This window comes from Protopterus annectens, chromosome 2.part1 (genome assembly GCF_019279795.1).
Source record: "Protopterus annectens isolate FY-2018-M chromosome 2.part1, PAN1.0, whole genome shotgun sequence".
Classification (NCBI taxonomy): Eukaryota; Metazoa; Chordata; order Ceratodontiformes; family Protopteridae; genus Protopterus; species Protopterus annectens.
In genome coordinates, this window is record NC_056729.1 from 1,939,891,599 (window position 1) to 1,939,907,440 (window position 15,842).

Genomic DNA, 15,842 nt, shown 5'->3' on the forward strand with positions numbered 1-15,842 from the left:
TTTTTATTAAATGAACTAAGTGCATAACATAATTTAGGAAGTGAACATCACACCCTCCACACTGCAAAGTTTCTTGTTGGTTCATATTTCTATTTATGTTACAGTGTATTCCTTGTTGTTCCCATGTACACATATCACTTCAATTTTCTGCTTACTAGGTGTTCTGTGTTTGTACTTCACCAACGTAGTTATGCATAGTAACCAAGGAGAAAATCTGCTGCTGAAGTCTTAACAACCATTTACATGTGGGAATGTGTCTCTCCTGAAATCTCTCCTGAAGACAGATCAAGTGCAGGTCATTTGCCATGCTTCTCCCCTGAGGAACAGCAGAAGTGTTTACTGGTACCTCAAACATTTTCTCTGTATTTTCAAGTACTCAGTTACTCAGTACTGACAGTTAGTGTGCACAGTTAGTCTCTCACATATAACCAGCTATAACCAATGTAATGTACTATCTCTTTAACATATCACAGGTTGTTATATAACTCAATACTGTGCATATTGCTCTAGTGGAAAATATAGATCAAAGAAGCCATCAACATTTGGGATAATACCCAGAATATATATATATATATATATATATGTGTGTGTGTGTGTGTGTGTGTGTGTGTGTGTGTGTGTGTGTGTACTCGTACAGATAAATATAGATAAATATATGCCTGTGTGTTTAAAATTAACTGCAATTTTACCTGCATTCCTCGCCAGTGCAGTAAATAGCAGATTTTGAAACTTTATTTCCAGTTTTGTGTACGAATAAATAGATAAATTATTTCTTTACAAAAGGGTAACTCAAGAATAAGAAAATAAACATATCTGTTTGCCAAAATCAGCATCTCTGTCCATTCAGTGATTTTAAAGCAATTAGCAAAATAAAAAAATACTATTACAACATAAACACATAGAGTAAGTCAAAGAAGCTTGAACAAGCATGGTTAAATCCATAAGAGCATCTATTAGCAGGGTCCACATTCACACAGGTGGAACAAATCATAGCTCTAGCTTTTGCTACCAAGACAGGGATTAGTTCATCTGGCTGTTCCTCTCAAGGTTCAGCTCCATTCTCTTCTACAAACACTCCCACGGACTCAATAAAGCATTTTCCTCGTGCCAGAATAGTGTAGCAGCTTCTGCATGGAATATGACCACTGAGCAATTCAGTAAAAAAGGCTGGGGACGTGTGCGAGCCTGCCAACACTATTCTTGCATGGACATCAAAGAATAATGCTAATTACCTCATTTACTGGTGGAAACCCTGTAAATGAGTTGAATTAGAGATTCAGTAAGCAGGCAGGTATCCATGCCAGAACAGTGTCCATTGCAGAAATGTATTTGGTTACTGACCTGTACATTTTGGCAAAAATCAAAGCAGGAGCATGACAGCTCAAAGGAAAGCAAGTATTATGACTACTAAGCATGCCAATGGCCACAAATATGGTCATTGGCATGGAAAACTGTTGCAAAAGTATGAAAATAAAAAAAATATTTTGGCCAATTTCAACATTTAAGCATAGCGCAGCGAAGCACAAACAAGATCATGCAGAAAATAAAAAAATGTGAAAAGGCAATTTTCAGTGAAATCTGCACTTTGCCATTATAGTGGGTACCATGCCGAATCAAAACAATAACAGGTAACACTGGCTGCTAAGGGGAAAGGCTCTGGTGTAGTGGTATAACAAGGGACTAAGGCAGTGTGGTATGCAAATGAGCAAAATTTACTGAATACCAAAATGGGAGACCACTGTCTGGATGCACCTAACTGTGTATGAGCTATAAGTCAGTGGTGTAAGCAAAAGAAGCAGCTGACATGAAAAGGGGATGTGTCATGCTTGGTGTAAGCACATTGGCACTCCATGGCTTCCATTTAAGCTTAGCTAAGCACAGCTATGCAAGGGTGTGTGTCTGAGGCTGTATTTACTTATTTCATGAAAGGAGGAGCTTGTTTGCATCCAGGGAAGGGCCATTTTTGTTTAAAAGTGTTTACTCTAGTTAAAAAGGTTTGCGCGGCATGCACTGGCTCTGAAAAAAAAACGGAAATAGCAGAACTGTTTACATTTGGGCAGCAGGTTTACGCTGCACATCATGTGGCTTAAAAGGGGCAGAAATGGGAAGAGGAAAAATGGGAAATAGCAGAATAAAAGGAATCAAGTGCAAATAATATATCTGGCAGGTGGAATGTATCATAGTCAGCCAATCATACAGGCAGCATCTGCAGCACAACAGTATAAACTATGCAAACACATTTCAGTCTGTTTTTTCCCACAAACTCTGCAGCATTGGTGTACACACTCAGGGGGATTTTAACTGACAACATGTTAGGGGTTACTGTCACTTTGATACATCAGTATGTGCTAGAGGCTGACAGTGTTGAGGAGGATAATGCTGACAACTCCCCCAGACTGAGGAGGAGGAGGAGAAGAGTGTTCAGGCCCAAGGCAACCTATCAGGGGCTACATGATCTGGAGATACTAGAGTGCTACAGGGTAGACAGGGACATACTTCTACAACTCATCAATCTGTGCTGGCCTCACTTCAGGGCCAACAGAGGGGAACCCATCGTAGTGGATACCAAGGTATGTACAGCCTTAAGAATACTAGCTACAGGTACTTTCCAAAGACCTACTGGGAATATCATGGGGGTGTCACAGGCATCTGCATTTAGGGTACTCCACCACTTCCTGGATGCCATGCTACCACATGCCAGTGAGCACATTTACTTTTCCAGAACCTGTGAAGAGAGGGCCAGCAATATGCACCTCTTCCACTGTGTAGAAGACTACCCGGAGGTACTGGGTGCTATAAACTGCATGCACATCCACATTAAAGCACCACTCAGTGAACAGGGTAGGGTCTACGTACATTGCAAGGACTTTCACTTCATCAACTGCCAGGTCATGTGCAAAGCCCAGGGCATTATCATTAATGTGTGTGCTGGGAGCCCTGGAAGCTATCACAACTCCCACATCTGGCATTCCTCACAGCTATACCAGGGATTTGCAGGGGGGGGGATATCCTGTATGGCCGTCTGGTGTGGATTGCTGGTTATGCACTGGAGCCATGGATGATAACACCCATCAGAAATGCACATACATACACTCAAAAAAGCCATAATGAGGAACATGTACAGACCAGAATCATTATAGAGCATGTGTTTGGGATGATCAAGTCACGGTTCCACTGCCTTGACATATCTGGTGGAGCCCTGCAGTACTCTCCAGCCACATGTGCACACATGTTCATAGTATGTGCCATGCTACACAATATGATCCTGTGGAAATAGCTACAACAGGAACAGCATGGGGAAGGGCCACACAGCCTCCCACCATTGCCAAGGTCCCCACAGGCACAGAGGGAATCAGAGGAGGAACCCTCTGAGCCAGCTCCTGTAGGCAGATGGAGACATACCCAGTATGCTCTGGCCTTGGCAAAGAGGCAACTCATAGCACATACACTGGCACTGTAAGGACCCAGGGACTGACACCTCTTTCTGACTCGCACACACAGTAAAAATGGATGCCACACACATCACACTACCTGTACCTTACCATGTATAGGCAGTGTACTGCATGCATCTGACATAGGCAGCCCTCAAGCACCATCCTCACAACTTCCGCAGGCACAAGCTAAGTCAGTCTTATTAACAATAAATGAATGGAGTAGTATGTTCTGGTAGCATATCTATGGTATCGCTGCATGCATGCAAGGGAATGGGGTGGCCTACTGGGATAGCAGCAGACAACTGACAGCTATGTCTGACACCGGGAAATGTTTGCCCAATATTGGCTTTCCCACACTATGCAGTAGTACTCAAGGTGACAAATCCCACTGCAGCATATGTGGGGAGCCAACTAACTCTGTGGTTATAGGTCACATGCACGGATGTCAATGTGGGGGTCCCATACTCACCAAAGTCAGCCAAATAAAACCATAAAGAAATGTCTGGCAAAGGCCCACAAATGATGACAATGATGAAATACCTCCCTGCAGACCTACATAATGATAGCATAGCAGGTCTTGCAGTTGCAGTAAGGCTCTGAAGGGTAAGAAGTCTGAAACTCAAATGTATGCCATTATAATCTGACCTGTGGTCTTTAGTGATATGCCTCTAGTTTCCAAGACAGGGCACAATGCTATGGTAAATGGAACCAAAATGTAAAGCAAATATCAGCACAGTCTGTGCAAATGTGTAAAGTTGACAGGTGTGCCCCTCCCACACCCATATTCCCATAGAAATGCAGTAACATGCATGTTTGTAGGGAAATAGCAGAAGAACACACATTGCCAGTGCTGTCCCAATCAACATGATAACTTGTTGCATGTCCACAATATGCAGGGGTCAATGAACTATGTATATGTGTGGTTAATACTGTCAGGATGTGGCCAGCACTTACTCCTGGCTGTTTTGTCCTAGTGGCCTAGGTACAGCACTGTGGTTGACAGGGCCATGTTCCAAGAACTGCAGTGCCAACTATTCTGCATATCAGCTACACCAATGGTTGGAGTTGTACACACTTTGCAAATGTCAATATCTGTTAATGCAGGAAAGTTGGACAGGTCATGGACAGGGGGCCACACATATAGACAGTACACAGCTTGGAGTAAGCTACACAGTGCCTATTATACCTCTCAACTGAAGAGACCTATTGCAGAATGTCCAGAGGTTTGCATCATATTTGTGGTCTGTATACCATGAAATAGTGGTTGTCTGGCAATTCATTGGCAGATCACGTAAGACTAAGGTCAGAAAATAATGACAGATTGTAGTGTCAAACTTCATACCATATTGAAACACGCGTGCTAATGCAAAACCTGTTATTGAATTACCTTTTTAGGATTGTAAGGCCTATACTTAAAAATGGTCCCTATATTTAGGCCTCTGTCCCCATTTACTTATGGCTTTGTCCAGATGTCTGGCTCTCAGAAGTTGAGAAGTATGGTGCCTAGCAGGACAGCAGGTACATGAAGGTCAGTGTACTGCCAGTTTATAAAAGGCTGCCACCTTTCTGCATCAGCACTGACAACATGTCGCTGGCCAACAGCCATACCCCTGGAATGACACAGGTTGTCACAGAAGGAGCACAAGTATGCCTTGTATATCTGTTCTGCTTGCCCTAACATTGCATTTGCCTGCCAACTATTTGCAAAACAAGAAAGGGTCATGTCAAAACAGCAATGGCAGACAGTGGGGAAGCAGACGTCATACCCATAAGAGCAAACAAGCAATTATCAAACCAGTTTCCTTACTGTCTATGTTTGGCAGAACGTTATTAACACCCTGTCCTCATGTGTGGGCCTATCTCTGACTGTCATATTTGGACCTGTCCAGATGTCAGTCTGTGAAGGTATGACAGCTAGGCCAACATGTAGCCTCATAATAATATATAGCAATACAAACTGTTTAAGAACCACAGCAAATGGAGTTGTGCAATGAAGGACAACTTGTTAAATAGGTACACTCAGAGGTGTGAAGTCCACAACCTTGTGTGATGTAACGGCATGTACCCTACTCACATCAGAATTACAAATACATAACAGCAGCCACTATGGCCAAAGCCTGTGACTGGACTACAGAAGGACAAAGAGACACACATAAGGGGAAGGGGAACCACTGGCCAGACAAATGGGGAATGTACACACCAGAGCAAATTGTGCAGTAACATAGGTGTCATGCAGTTTATGGAGTCAGTAAACATCACTTGCAAATACACAACACGCACCCATGTAAGTGGAGGTCTGCAACAATACATAAACCCACACAATGGACACCTCACAGGCAAAATCACATGAGAACTCCACAAAACTACACACCACAGACCATGTACTCTACACACCAGGGTCTTGCAAATACCAAGGCCTTACCCCAAACCCCAAACACCTACCCTACACAGATAGGTTAACAACACTGTCCCTCTACCCCATTCCATACAGTCTCTGCTGTGGTGACCCCTGTCTGGCATATAAAGCAATCCAGACCATGCCTTGATGGGACTGTTGCACATCTAGAACTCAAGGCCCACTCCATCGACCTATAGGTGCAGCATCAACCTGGGCTATGATATCAGTATGGCTTGCTGGTGTGACAGATATGTTTACCACACACTCCCCCATCTGTGGAATATACTCCCTGTCAACAGCAAGCCAAGTGCCGCAATACCCCCAGTGATGTGCTCCCTGTATAAGTGCATGGCAAACACAAAATACAGTCCTATGATTCTACCTGTGTCCCTGCTGAACAGGGGCTCTGTATACTGACATGTCATAACATGGGCAACATTCTCGTCTGTGTGAGCTATAAGGGTTTCAAGGCCAATATTTATTTATTTATTTTACATTTGTTGACCGGGCTATCTACTAACGTCATATCAACATATCAACCTATACACAACTGTCTGTCAGTGGTTCACCACATTACTCTGTACTGCTCTACCACTGACATACCTGGAGATCACAGTGCTATGGGGAATATACTACAAATAATATGGACATTTCTGCACAGAAGAATGCACTCTGTACCCACATCCGTACCTCTCAACCTCTGACAACAAGACATCTGGACAAGGTTATAAATAAAAGTGGGACAAAGGCCCAATGATAGGCACGTGTTGTAAATATTACCCTTACATACTAAGAAAGTTGGTAGAATAATGGGTTTTGTATTAGCAGGAATTGTCTGAAGGTTATGAAGTCTGAAACACTAATGTTTGTCATTATTTTGTAATGTCAGTCTTTAATTATATGCAAATAACTTGCCATAAAAACACAAGCGTAGGTAGACTGGATGTAACTTCTAGACAAACACCTGGGCAATCTGCCAAAAAATGTACAGTTGAGAGGTATGGCAACACCAGGATATGACTTTTCAGGTAATAAGAATATCACACGAGCAGGAGATCCCTAGCCAGTATATCACTAAGCTGCTGGACTGTTTACAGAGCTTCATCATTCAACCGGCTGTAGCCACAGATCTCAACTGACCTTTTTGGGCAAGAATGTACATAGTTGGGCTCACAATATTGGTCTGCACATTATACATCTTGTATTCCTCTGGTAAAGCACTATGATGATTTGAGGATGTCTGTCACTAGGTAATGACACAATGCATTCCAGTGTCAGACTTCAGATATGTCAGAAAATGTCTGCTAAAACAAACCCAGTACATTGTAGAAAGTCCTGTCTACTTTTAAGATGTACAGAATGTGCTGGAGGGACAGGTTCATAACCCAGAAACTGCCCATGCTATGGAACAGACATTCCCATACATGTCAAACAGAGCACCTCACTGGGCCTTTTCAAGATAAATCTTGATGAGTGGATGGGAAATAGAAAATTCACCCCAGGGATCACTCCAGTGGCTCTACTCGACAGAGGCACTTGGAACTAAGGTTGGGTGGCATGATGCCAGGGTAATCCTATGGGTTAGGCTTGTAAAGGCTCCAGGGCCATTAGCCTAGTACACACCTATGAACCTATGGGTGTAACACACCAAACTCCAAACTGGAGTACAATTGTCTCTGGAATGGAGTCCCACTCTCACTATAGAAGTTCATACTGGGCATGCTCCTATACTTAAAGAATGTCAGAACCCACATCTGACTATATAACTGTATTGTGCATATATGTCTTTGCATACAGACAGCTATGTACACTTTAACTGTCCATACACACACCCATCAGACAGGATTACCCTAAGTGGCCTATATGTGATATATCTGCATATGGTGCGTATGATACTCAGACATATATATGAGCAACATATAATATGTCAAGAATACACTAAATAAAAAAGAAGAGGAGAGAGCAATCCAAGAGAAACCGCACTTTATTGGTGAAACTCAGCAACAGTAAATCCAATTCGAATGAACAAGATAAAAATTAACGCTTTCCAAAAAACAAACACAGCGTTTTCGTCCACTAGAATACACTATGTCAAGAATACACACACACATAGACGTGAGGAAGAGAGAGACAGACAGTGATAGAGGGAGAGAGTGACACAGAGGGACACATAAAGAGTGAGTCACAGACAGTGATACCCTGAATGGCATAGAGTGATATCCTGCTGTGGACAGTGGCATACCGGTCATAACCAGTCACACATACCAGCATGAAGGCGAGCTCTATTGTGTAATAGTACTGAGGTGGGGGTTATAATATCACATCACCTGCCTTTGTGTGTGTGTGTGTGTGTGTGTGTGTGTGTGTGTGTGTGTGTGTGTGTGTGTGTGTGTGTGTGTGTGTGTGTGTATGTTTGTGTGTATGTGTGCACCTGTAGGTTTAAGTATTAGGAGGCCGTTCTCACCCAGTACACTTCCCAGTGCCCTACTTTAGCAGTCCTGCTGGTGTCATTCCGCGTAGAAGTACCTTTGCACAGCCCCATCCCATAAGCTGCATGGCACATGCAATAACTATGTAACAATATAGTACAAATAACTAGATAGGCAGGGGTTATATTCCCAGTTCTGGCAAATGTGTGTATGTGTGTAGGCTAAAGTATTTTGAGGACTTTCCCACCAACAACACTTCCCAGTGCCCTACTTTAGCAGTCCTACTGATGTCATTCACCTTAAAAGTACCTTTGGGCACTTATCAGCCCTATAATCTCTGCAGCATGTGTGATAGCTGCATAACACTGTAGTACAAATAACTACATAGGCAGGGTTCTATTCTCAGTTCTGGCAAATGTATGTGTCTGTACGCGCATGTGTGTAGATGTCTTTGTAAATGTGCATGTTTGTAGGCTGAAGTATTTTGAGAACTTTCCCACCCACAACACTTCACAGTGCCCTACTGTAGCAATCATGCTGATGTCATTCACCTTAGAAGTGCCTTTGGACTGGCCTCAGCTCTATAAGCTCTGTGGCATGTGTGATAATTGTGTAACACTAGTACAAATAACTAAATAGATAGGGGTTCTAATATCAGTTCTGGCATATGTAAGTGTGTGTAGGAATAAGAATGTTAGGCCTTTCCCACCTAGTAAACTTCTCGTTGCCCTACTTTACAAGATCTGCTGATGTAATTCACCTTAGAAGTAACTCTGGATGGGTTTAAGCCTTATAAGCTCTGTGACACATGTGATAATTGCATAAAACTATAGTATAAATAACTTGATAGGTGGGGGGTTTTAATCTCAGTCCTACCATATGTAAATGTGTGTGTGGGTGGATGGGTGTGTAGGAATAAGTGTTGTAGGCCTTTACCACCCAGTACATTTCCCATTGCCCTACTTTACAAGATCTGCTGATGTCATTTACCTTAGAAGTACCGTTGGACTCGCCTCAGTCCTATAATCTCTGTAGCACGTGCGATAATTGTGTAACACTATAATACAAATAACTAGAGAGGAAGGGGTTGTACTGGTAAGAGTGTGTGTGTGTGTGTGTGTGTGTGTGTGTGTGTGTGTGTGTGTGTGTGTGTGTGTGTGTGTGTGTGTGTGTGTGTGTGTAAGTGCTTGTAAGTGTGTGTGTATTTGTAGGATGCAGTATTTTGAGGCCTTTCTCTCCCAGTGCACTTCTGTGACCCCCTAACAATGGGTATTTATGAGGCTCACTGCCAGACTGTCACAGTCACTGTAGTGACAGACATGGCAGCAGCGGACCTTGTACATGTCTGAAACATAATGGTGATAGACTGTTACTCTATCACAGTATCACATCACCTTGCAGCAGTCTACAGACAGACATCAGGTGAATGCCATATGTGAAGCTAAGGCAAGCAGCAAACAGTGGCCACACCCATCACATATTGCTGTGACACACATGGGAAATGGATAGCGGAACAGTTCATGCAAGTGAATGCACATTCCAAAGAGTATGTGTTGTTACTTGACAACAGCTGTCATTAACCTACAATGTCAGTCATGATCTTACCAGATGTTGACCTGAAAACCACATGTGCTTGACCGGTGTGAAGAAATCTTGTGTCAGAGATTAGGACAATCTGCACACATATGCAGAGGTCAGAGGTATGTCCACCATCTGTACCCATACCTCCCAAACTGTTGAAGTAAGGACTGTTCACAAAGCCATATGTAATGGGGTGACAAAGGACACATAATAGGGATACCTGTCAAATATTGCTCCTACAGGCATATAACGATGATAGCATAACAGAGTTTTCATTAGTATAGATGGTCTGAATGGTATGAAGTCTACAACTCATAATATCTTCCATTATGTTATGACTGCAGCCCTCAATGGTTTGGCAACAATTTGCCAGGCAGACACAGGTCTATAAGAAAATGGACTACTGATATGTGGCATGCATCATGTCAGTCTGCATAAACAGTATGGTTGAGAGATATGTCTGAACCACCCTGCAGGTTGCAGTCCATGTTTGGCAAGGTGTAACCTGTGCTGACAAATGAAACAGTTAAAATATGTCCCAGAACTGTAGGACAAGAAACATGTCATACAGTCCTGTACTGATTGCATAGAGAAGTGACTGCACATTAGAAGCACATTAATGTCATTAGAAATACTGTAAGTGGAGGTAATGTCACACAAAGAAGGTGTCATACTAGCATACCAGAGGAGATCCTGTGTGTTGCACCAGTCATGGGCATGCTATGTGCTGCCAACTGTCAGATAACTACAACTTGTATCCCACACTCCACAATTGATAATGCCACACACACATTGAGTATTGCCTATGTGTGTGCAATATGTAGACATCAGAAGGCCCTGTGACTACTGTGTGCCCACAAGATAGGGGAGTCTGTTAGGGTTAAGGTCATGGCTAGGCTTGTTAGGGACCTAGTGCCAGTACTCCAGTATGTATGAGCCTGTGGTACTACAGAACACTGAGGTGACATGAATAAATGCTAGCTGTCTGTGACAAGGGGTATGCATGCAAGGTCACACTGTCTGCCAACAGTGTCCCTCAGACACTGTTGCATGCATACACACCTGGCAAACATGTACATATACAACTGTACCTCGGCTATGAAATGGTCGATGTGTTTCCACTCTGCCATACTCCACGTTGGTAATGTCTGCTGGGCCACAGCCTGCAGACACGCAGACACTTGGGACACAAACAAATACAGCATGTCAGACTACACTCAGTCAGCAGTACTAACAGCAATAATGCAACATGGCTAATAAGGTACATACACTTTTATATGTACCCATAACAAATGCAAGCAGACAGCACCTTATACAGCATTACAGAGCTACACTGTACTATATTCACCCTGTGCATCAGACCCATATTAGTATGCCCCTGCATCAATGGTATTGATGACAGGGATGTGACACAGGTATTATCATATGCACAGGGTATGGTGTGGGTTTGCCAGAGGCCTAGGCTGTGCCATATGGCTGACATCATATGTGTGTGTGTGTGTGTGTGTGCGTGTGCGTGTGTGTGTGTGTGTGTGTGTGTGTGTGTGTGTGTGTGTGTGTGCTTGGAGGGGTGTTCTATAAATGGGCTGTGCAGAGGTGCTCTGTGTGTCTGGAGGTGACCTGCCTGTGATAGAGATTTATGTGTGTTTGTATGCACACAGTCATGCCATGCGGCTGCCCTACATAGGGATATGTTGGACTGCTGTGGACAGTACATGGCAAGGTGTACAGTTCACCGTCTCTGCGCACAGACACGGGAACTGGTCCTGCCAGGGGTCTCACTGGCACCAACAAGCCCAACGCCAGATACAGTACTACTTCCTGATAGTGACTGCTCTCTGTGGATCCATGTCCCTGATGGGACCGGCCAGGACCACATGCCCATAGCCTGCTCCACTGTGGTGTGGACAGCACCCTCTCTTCGGCAGTGCTGGTGGTACTGCCAATACTGGAGTATGAAGGTGCACAGCCCCATAGACTCTCAGCTGATCTTGGTGCTGACCTACTTCCACATGGTCGCTGCCCATCTCCCACGACATGCTCCAGCAAAGACAGTTCATGGTTGAGAATTGCCAAGGTCTCACCCCACTTTCTATTCATGACCTCAGTATTGTAATGTGTGGCCTCAGCAACATCATGTAGGTTGTTATGGATGCCAGGAAGAGTTGCATCCAAGACCCTGAATATTTGTCTGGTGTTGCGTTTAGACGTGCCTGTGCCTCCATGATGGCCCAAAACGTGCCTCTGGTGACACCTGCTGTGGCACGTGCAACAAGTGCTTGATGGGCAGCAGTCCTCCTTCGAGCACCTCTGTCCATCCACCTGTGTGGGACCTCACCTGCACTCTGGCTATGACTAGTGTCTACATTCACACTTGCCATAGTCACCACACTAGCCGTTCCATGCCACCACCCACTAACTGTCCATTATCTGTGGCTGCTGGGGATGGGATATGTGTGGGGCATTGTGACTGTTTGCGGGGACATTGTGGATTCAGTGGACAACCCCACCTGTGCCTCACTATGACCACCATCATTGTCAGAGTCAGCAGAGACACTGACATCAGCTTCTGAATGGGAGGGACCATGACCCACATGTCCACTCGTGAGGGGAAGACAACATATGTAAATTAATACCTGCACTATAAGGTTTGCTGGTACACATACACACACACACACACACACACACACACACACACACACACACACACACACACACACACACACACACACACACACACACACACACACACACACACACACACACACACACACACACACACACACACACACACACACACACACACACACACACACACACACACACACACAGATACATACAGGTGAGGTGGCACAAAGACATTACACAGATCTCACAATATAAAAATGGTGACATGCATGACACACAGTCAGACCACAACATACACACTCTGGACAGGCCCTCAACATCATGCAGTGCAGCCCTTTCCACTTAATGTTACTACTAATGTACACCTCTGGGATAAGTGAGTAGTGTTAGTAGGTGAGGGGCCTTCAACTAGCACACACTGCACCCATGTAAACATTATTGCTGTTCACCCGTACAGCATAGTGGCAACTCCTACAGATTATTTATTTATTTTATTATTTATTTTACATTTGTTGACCGGGCTAGTCTGGCTGGATACATGTCCATTTTCAGCAGAGGCCCGAGGAGAAAAGCTCAACTATGTACTAGTAAACACATTCAAGAAGGACAATAAAAGAAAATGAAAGAAACAAAAATTATAAGACTGTAAAAAACAAATTCAATATAGTGTAGTTACATTTACAGTAGCATGTTAAGATAGGTAAACAAAACAAAGGAGAAATACAGAGGGGATCCATGATCCCATATATTTCATAACAACTATAAGAATCACAAATATTTACAATATTAAGAATTATGATAAACAATTAGTGCCTGGGCACTAGTTCTAGGAAACAGAAATTGCACAGCAGGGATGATTAATAGGTTTAAAAACAAGGTGAGATGACATGTTGCAGTAATATATCTTATAAAAGGAGAAAGTGACCTTGTAGAGAAAAAAGAAAGTCCATTTGAGAGATAGGCGAGCTACAGAGGGTTAGTATTGAGAGAAGAAGGAGAAGTAATGAAGAGAAGTATAAAGAAAGTTAGATGGGAGGTCAGTCTGGATTCAAGCAAGGGCATAGCCAGTGGGATTTGAGATAGTATCTTAGTTGTTTCTTGAAAAGTTGTGATGAGCCCAAAGTAGTCAATTCTGTGGGGAGTTTATTCCAGTATGGGCCAATAGTATTGGTGAACAAGGAGTCGCCTGCCTTATTGTGTGACTTGAGAGTGGCTACTAGCAGTTTGTTTGCAGAGCGAAGGGAAGAGAGATTCTTGTAGGGGGCCACACGGTTATTGAGTATGGGTGTATTAGTAGGGTAATGGAAAATTTTATATGTGATGACTAATTGATGTAATAGAATAAGATGTTGAAGTTCACGCCAGTCAACCATTTTGAGATTAACACAATGATGTGTGCGAAATGGGGAACCGTAGCAAACCTAGCAATGCTGTGGTAGGCCGTGGCAAGTTTCTGAAGGTTAGATTTAGAGAGGTTGATAAAAGTTGGGGAGGCGTATAGTAATGTGGAGATGAGAAGAGTTTGGGCTAGGGACACTTGAGTAGTTGTTGTTAGAAAGGGCTTAAGTCTGTAGAGGGCTCCTATCTTTTTATTAACAGTTTTGATAGTAAGGTCAATATGGGCGTCAAAGTTCAGTTGATTATCTATTATTACACCTAGTAGTTTAGTGGATAAATCAGGTGAGATGATAGTACCTTTGGTAGATGTAATAGAAAAGGAGAGAGGGGCTGACTTAAGGGTTGGAGAGAATATGAGTAATTTGTTTTTTTGGGATTAAGGAGGAGACAGATATGTTGGAACCAGTTTTCTGCTGCTGTGAAGACTTTTTGGGTGGAGGAATAAAGTTCAGCTGGAGATGCAGCAGAACAGACGAGAGTTGAATCATCTGCATACTGAATACATGTGGATGTTGGGAGAGAGGAGGACAGGTTATTTATAAATATAGAGAAGAGAAGGGGGCCTAAGATTGATCCTTGGGGGACCCCTATTAGGACTGGGAGCTGAGAAGATAGGTGGTTTTCCCAAAGGACTGCCTGTTTTCTTTCTGTCAGATATGAGTCAAACCAGCGCAACACTAAAGAGTCAAGAGCAAGAGATTGTAGAGTGTCTAGCAGAAGTTTATGATTCACCATATCAAAGGCTTTAGAGAGGTCAAGAAATAATGCTGAGGAGTAAAGGTTGTTAATGTGATTTTTGTTGATAGTGTCTGTGAAGGAGAGTAGAGCAGTAGAAGTACTATGAAAAGGTCTAAAACCATGTTGGGAGTCTGCAAGAAGGTTACTTAGTAGAAGGTGGTTAAGAAGTTGATGGTGAATACAGCGTTCCATAATTTTAGATAGTGGCGATAGTAAGGCTATAGGGCGGAAATTAGATAGTTCGTTAGTGTTACCTCCTTTGTGCAGTGGAATAATGTGGGAAACTTTCCAGAGAGAAGGAATAGTAGATTCGGTTATTGTTCTGTTGATTAAGATGGAGACCAGGTAAGCTAGTTCAGCAGCAGCTAGTTGGAGATAGTCAGCTGGAAGTTGGTCGGCAGAAGGAGTACATGGTTTGAGTTTTGAGAGTAGCTTATGTATATAGGTTGGGGAGACTGTGCCAAGTTTTAGAGTGGGGCTGTTGGTAAGAGGAGAGGTCTTTTGAAGGGAGGTGGGGGGAACCATAGTTTTTGCTAGTGAGGTGACTGTTTCAGAGAAGAAGTTGTTAAAAGTGTTGGCTATTGTAGTGGGAGGGGTCTGGGCTAGGTTAACAGGAGTGGGTGTTTTGGTATTCCCTGGATGGAGCAGTTTATTGATTCCTGTCCAGAAATTTTTGGGGTTATGGTTTTGGTTTTGTTGATATTGAAGGTAGAAGCTTTTTTTATCAAGGAGGGTCAGTTTTTTTGCAATATTTCTAAGTTGTCGGAAGTTTTGATGATCTGTAGGGTTTTTAGTAGTTCTCCATTTTGTCCAGAGTTTATTTCTTAATAGCATAGTTTGCTTAGTTTCCTTAGAGAGCCATGGAGCAGCTTTGGACCTTATTCTAACTAAGCATGAGAGGGCGTGATGCTCAAGAATTTGGAGGAATGTGTTGTTGAATAGAGTAATGGCCTCATCAAGTGGGAGGTATTTAAGAGCTGACCAGTTATATTCTTTGAGTTCGTTAAGGAAACTTGGAAGGTTAAATCTTTTCTTGTTACGTATAGTACGATAGGTAGCCTGTTTGAGATTGTTGTTTTTTTGTTTAGTGATGTAGGTGAGAAGATGGTCGCTGATATTGTCAGGGAGTATTCCAGTTTTATATGAGGTGGGATTACTGTTGACCAATATCCAGTCCAAGATGGTCTGTTTATTGGTAGATTTGTGAATCCTAGTAGGGGTGTTTATGGTTTGTTG